This window comes from Lolium rigidum, chromosome 6 (assembly GCF_022539505.1).
Source record: "Lolium rigidum isolate FL_2022 chromosome 6, APGP_CSIRO_Lrig_0.1, whole genome shotgun sequence".
In the NCBI taxonomy this organism is placed as follows: domain Eukaryota; kingdom Viridiplantae; phylum Streptophyta; class Magnoliopsida; order Poales; family Poaceae; genus Lolium; species Lolium rigidum.
Window position 1 is genome coordinate 137,623,898 of NC_061513.1, and position 6,882 is coordinate 137,630,779.

Consider the following 6,882-nt stretch of genomic DNA (forward strand, 5'->3'; position numbering starts at 1 on the left):
GATGATTATTTATTTACTTCAAAAGAATAACTTTTGAAGAACATACTTCTTAAATAATAAGAAGTATATCAATTAGGGTTGAGGTTGTCTAGGTTTTGTTATTGGATTCATTTAAGTAAGGAATAATTGGCTCCTAAATAGGATGGTTGATAAGTATCCAACACTAGTAGGGTTTAGTGGAATATGGTTAGGTAATGCTCAGGATTAGGCATAGTTGCTCTTGAGGTTCCTCACATTGGTGTGATGCTAAGTAGGAATGAATAAGAATGATGGCTTTGGTAATAGGATCTAGGGTTTACACTTGTTTGGCCCTATTTGATTATTTAGGTCTGATGAAAATGAACACATGGGATACCCATATATTAGTGATAGGTCTTCTACATTTTATGTGACCAAGACAAGTATTTAGTTGCTACTATGGTTCTATGTTTTGAAAGAAGGTACCATGATCACATGTTCTAACCTAGGGTTTAGGTTAGAAGCAATTTAAGTTTCATATTGATTATTGGAGCTAGGATTCCTAATTGAATTAGGGTTTTGGGATTGCACATAAAATGTTGAGGTTACCACTTAATTTATAATGGAACTAGGGTTTCCTAATTACTCTATAATTCTTGTATTAATAACTTCATTAATAAAGTTGAAGTTATTAATAACTTTGGAATTAAAATAATATTGGATTTGTCCTTTTATTATTTTTAAAGAATTAATAATTAAAGTAATTATTAATTAGGATTTAAATCCTCCTATTAAGGATTTAATAAATTATAAGCAAAGGAAAATTAGTTTTATTATTTTCCTGATTTGCTTAATGGTTTTTATTAATTTTAGAAGTTTTTGTTAATTAATGAATTTTAATTAAATTTGGAATTAAAGGTAAAGGTTTAAATAACAAGTGTTAAATAATTAAATTTTTATTGAAAAATAAAAATTTCATATTATATTTTTATTGGATAGAGTTTTCTTTTCTAAGAATTTTAATATCTTAGTTACATTTTTCTGACTTAAATTGAATTTTCTAAATTTATTTGAAGTTGCAGCAATAATTGGATTTGAATTAAAAATTAATAACCAGGGTTACCCGGACAGATCACCCACACAGTCAATGACTGGTGGGGCCGTGTCCACCTCACCTGCCACGGGGCGCTTGACCAAGTCCAAATCGCCACCGTGGCGAGGAGGTTACTGGCCGGCGGGAATTGGCGATGGTCGCCGGCGCTAGGGCGTTCCCGCGGGCGTGAGCAGGGGCGCGTTGGTCAGTACTCGCCGAGGCGAGTCTAGTGGTGGCAGCGCCACCCCCTAATGGTCGCCGGAGCGGCGGTGGCGGTGATGCCCGACGGCGACGCTCACAGGCAAACGATGCGGCGAGGCTACGATGGCCTAGGGAGCAAGGCGAGCATGCCAGGGAGTTCAGCGGCTCACCATGAGGACGTAGAGCTTGACGGCGAGAGCAATGGCGGTCGGCATCGCCGGATTTCACCGTGTCGGTGTCGGAGAAGATGGGGTCGACGGCGAGGCTGCGGCTCGCCCCGGCTCGATTCCGCTTGCGGGTAGAGCAAGTCGAGGATGGCGATGCTGCCGGTGTCCACGGCGAAGCTCGGGGAGGTCCCTACCGGCGGCGATAGCCGGGGACTGTACGGGCTAGGGTTTCGGTTTGGGCGGAAATTGAGCAGAGAGAGAGAAGAACTCGGGCCAGTGCTTGTCACGGAGCTTTTATAGGCGCAGGAGTAAGCCTCGTCACAACGCCGGTGAAGGAGAAGGCGCCAGCGGCCAGGAGAATCGAAGCACGGCTTCGAGCTGGCCTCCACGCGAGAAGAAGATGAGGACGAGCTCCTCCTTTTTATTTTTCTGCCGAAGGGGTACGTGGGCTGTTGTGGGGCTGTGCTGGCCTGATGTAGTTGGGCCAGTAGTTGGGCTTCTGGTGGGCTACGGTGGTCAGGTGAGTCTGGTAAGGGTTTTTTTTCTCTTTTTCTTTTCTGTTTTTATTTCTTGTTTTTGAATTCTGGTTTTCATTCAAATTTGAATTCTTGTCTGTTTTACAGGTGTTTATCAATTTGGTTTTCATGAGATTTACTACAAGGATCATTGTATTACTGTATTGTTTTTGCATAAACATAATTATATGTGAGCCTTGTTGCAAATTTTAATTAGACAAGAATTTAGTATTCATTTTAATTTCCTTTTCCATTTGGAATACTACTCCCTTTTGGAATGGTTAGAGTTAATAATTATACTCCAAGTATCTTAGAGGTTGTTATTAAGATTTGTTTTCTATTTGAAGAATTAATCACTTGCATATTATTTCATGTGAGCACTTATTGATTATGGTTTTATAGGGTTGATGATAACCCAATTTCAAGGTTAGCTTTAGTGTTATGATCTATTAACACTTTGATTTGCCTAGAGTAATTCTACTCTCATCATGGTTTGATCTTTAATTACAATGATATGTGGTTGATCACCACACATAGTTTAATTATAGGACTTAGCATTAGGTGACTCTTATGTTTTATAATTGAACATTGGATTTAATTAATGAACTATTAGGGTTCTAATGATATTTACCTTATGGCTATTGACTTGAATCTTAATTATGGCATGGGTTTAAATTATGATCACCATAGTGATAAACTAGGGTTGAGATATCATTTTAGTTTGTAGGGATGGGATGACACCATATTGCATATGCTAGGGTTTAATCTCCCCTAACCATGATAAGGTGGTTACTTGCTTAATAGTTGAGGTTCTCCTTTAGTTACTAAGGACTTGAGAATTGGTTTTATCTTATACCAATAGATTTCTTTTATATTCTTAATCTATTGTTAAAGTAACTAAAGTAGCTATAATTCTTTTTATAGTTAACTTTGGTGATAATGATGAATGGTTTCTCACCATATATATTATAGGCTTTAACTCTAAGCTTTACTTATGAGCTTATATCTTCTACTTCAAGTTCTTAGGGTTTATGATCACTACACAATTTATAATGATCAAGGTTTGGCTTCCTAAGTTATTACTAGAAATATTTAGATATGGTTTTACCAATTACCCCTCTCACTCCACAAGGACTTGGATTATGATCTAAGGTTCTACTCTAGGAATGATGATGTAATTATCTATATATGTGGTCTTCCTTAGAATTTCTACCTTGCTATCTTCTGTAGCTTGTTCTTTAGGAATTCTGATAAACCTGCATCTTGTGGCATGCCTCCACCTCCTAGCTGCTTCATCTTGATCCTAACTATTTTATGGAGTGGCTCAATGTGTTGGTCTTCTTGCATCATGGTGCAAGATGATGAGATGAATGAGGTAGGGGGTTCCTTTTATAGGCTTGGGCATGCTCTAATATCATGACACATGGGTGGATGACTCTTGCTTTAATTTGATGAGTAAGGTGCTTGGTTGTCATGCTCTCATCCATAGCAATCCTTTAAGCATGAGGTGGCATTGCTTAGGATTCAAGGTATGTAGATATTTTCATCCTATGTGGCATGGGTATTATCCTCTCATGTGATTTATTTTTGGATAGCCAAGTGGATTTTGTTACTAAATATCTTGTGAATGATTTTATGCTTGTGGGTGAGTCACTATATCATATGTGATTGTATTTATATTATAATTGGGATCATAATGTCAAAGACAAGGATTATACCCCAATTTTGAATGGTGATTGTTGATTTCACCAAGGCATGATCATATGAGTTTCAAAGTACTCATATTTTATTTTATTCAAATAGTTTGAACTATAATTCGTAATGTAAACGAATTTAGTTTTGTAATATTCCACATATTTAATAAGTTATGATTAAAATAAGAATGGGTGACTTTTATGCACTTAGGTCCTTGTGTTTTACCATATTTAGTAATTAATTTAAAAGTGAATTCAATTGTACCTCAAGTTAGTTGCTTAACTTTTAAGTGTTAATAATTTAGAGTTTGCTTCTTATCTCTTTGATGGTTATATACCTCTCCCATCTCTAGGGTTTAATGATAAGCTTTTGTTGGTGTTAAGTTCAAGAGTTTAGTTCAAGAAATACCATGAGGTTCATGGTAAGAATATTTATTTGTTAAAGACATGGAAAAGATAAGTCAAGAGTAATTCTCTCCATTTCTTATTATTAGTTGATTTCCAATTGAATAGATGTTCTTATGTTATGGCAAGGAATATCATGTTGTGATCTTTAATAAGATCAGGTAGTTGATCATTGAGTAAAGTGTTGTTGTGTTGATTATTAGTTCCATTTGATCTAACCCCTTAGATCAAATTATCTCTACCCAGATCAAGGTTTTAGCAAAGTCACATTGAGGTTTATAGCGCTTGACTTGATGAGCTACTTCCATTCCACCAAGGTCAAGTGAAACTTCAGTTACTGTGACTGTTTTACTTTAAAGCGCGAAAATTCCCCAGATTTTCTATGCATGAATGCAATGCACACATCTGTTTCCTCTATTTTTGTAACCCCATTACCTGGGATATTACAGTGGCTCAAAGCATCATGCGAGAGATGGCTCGGGACGAAATCACCCAGAGCAGGATTGACAAAGCAAGGCGACGACACGCCGCTAGGGAGGAGTATGACAGTGATTCTTCGGATGAGAGTCAGTAGAACGATGGCGAGCTCAGGGGAGCCGATTGTTTAAGCTACAAAATCTGTGAGGCGATGCCACCCAGAAAGTTCAAACCCACCCCTACTAACGCTGCCAAATACGATGGGCAGCAGGAGCCAAGGTCCTGGATAGACGACTATCTGCGATCGTGATTCTGCATAAGGGGAACCAGATAGCAGCAATGCAGTGCTTGCAGCTTTACCTAAAGGATTCAACGCGAGCCTGGTTAAGAGGTCTGCCAAAGGGTTCCATCAAATCATGGGACGACCTAGTAGATGCTTTCGTTGCCAATTTCCAAGCAACATACAAAAGGCCCGTCGGGATTGAAGACTTACGGCATTGCCAGCAAAAGCAGAAGGAATCGATGCGCTCATACATCGGGAGATTCACCAAGCTCCTAAACGCTGCCGAAGATGTATCTGTCGATAGAGCAATCGACGCCTTCAGCGATGGCATCCGACGTGAAAGCTACATCGAAGAACTTGGACGCGAGAAGCCAAAAACCATAACCAAGTTAATGGAAATCGCCAACAGCTGGGCTGATGGCGAGGACAACGTGCGAAAGCCACGACAGTGCAGTGACGACGAAGACGACGACCAGCCGAAGCACGATTCGGGTGGTCGAAGGGATCGTCACAAGAGAAGGAAGAACCGCAGCTATGACGACAACAACCTGGTAGCTGCAGGGTACTCCGATCAGCAGGACGATCGATATGACGATAGAAGAGACGATCGACACGGTAATCGGAACAACTCTAGGAACCATGGCAATTATAAACCATGGCAGCAGAGGACTCCCGAACTGCCCTACGCTGAGCAGATCAACGCTCCATGTTACTTGCACTCGTACACCGATTCTAAGGACGGTAAAACGAAGTCAAACCACTTGCTCAGGGACTGTCGGCAGTTCATTGACATGCACAAACTCATCCAGCAGGCAGGTCAGCAACCGCTACCACCACCACCACCTCCACCACAGCATCAAGTCCAGCAGGCTCAACCTCACCAACCCAACGAGGCATTCCCACCGCCACGTGGGCAGATGAGTATGATCCATAGGACAGGTGTTTCAAGAAGAGAAATGAAGAAGCTCACTCGAGAAATCAACCTGGCAGAAAGCATCATGGCGAACATCCCTGAATATGTCGAGTGGTCGTCTCAAAATGTTACATTCAGCCGAGCAGATCACCCGATGACCATACCAAAACCAGGACACGCTGCCTTAGTAGTCGAGGCGCAGGTCGGGGGATTCAAGATGAGCAAAGTCTTCATGGATGGTGGAAGTGGACTAAACCTGATATTTCTCGACACGATCAAGAGTATGGGGATCACCATGAGAATGCTAGAAGAATCGGACACCCGCTTTCATGGGATTCTCCCCACCTCGCCAGCGTACTCTCTTGGCAAAGTTTACCTGAACGTCGTCTTTGGCAAACCCGGCAACTTCAGGAAGGAAAAGATCGAGTTCGAAGTCGTGAACTGGGAGTCGCAGTATCACGCTATACTCGGGAGGCCAGCTTATGCCAAGTTCATGGTTGTACCGCATTACGCATACCTCAAGCTGAAAATGCCTGGGAGAAATGGGACAAACATTACAGTCTATGGAAGTTTCTCACGCTCGGACAATTGTGATCGAGATTTTCAGAGGATTGCTGCAAAGTTTGGAATGCGGCAGGAAATCGTTGACCTTCCTTCGAAGTCATCATCACACGATAATAAGGAAGAAGAATGCGTCAGAGGAGCAAAGAAGAAGCCAGCCGACCTTGCTCTTGAAGCTTCGACAGCACAAACTTCTGCAGATAAAGCTTCGGCAGCAAAAGCTCGGCGGTCGATGGCGCAGAAGACTTAGGAGACGGCAAGACACTGGCAACCATCGTTCAGGCTCCTGGTGAAATCAACAACGCTTCGGTAACCACTAGCATGGTGACCAAGCTAGAAGATGAGAAGAACCCCTTCCTTGCTTAAGCAATTTACTAGCGTTTAGTTTTTCCCTTTACCTTCAACAGGGCCCCCCTTCTTCGCCCTCTAGCACCGTGTTTACTTTACTAATGAGAATTTAATCCCTTGATAAGCATTGCAGTAATTCAAAGCATCTAAGCCGCATCACCGTGAACCTTGCCTACGCCCCCTGGCAAACGACGATGCAACGTACTACGCGGCAGAAGATCGTGCTCCAAAAGAAAAGCCTCTACGAGTGCTAGAGGATGCAAAATAAACAAGGGTGCAAACCTTTCCCTCTGCTATAGATGCCTCTACGAGTGCCGAAAATAGCAA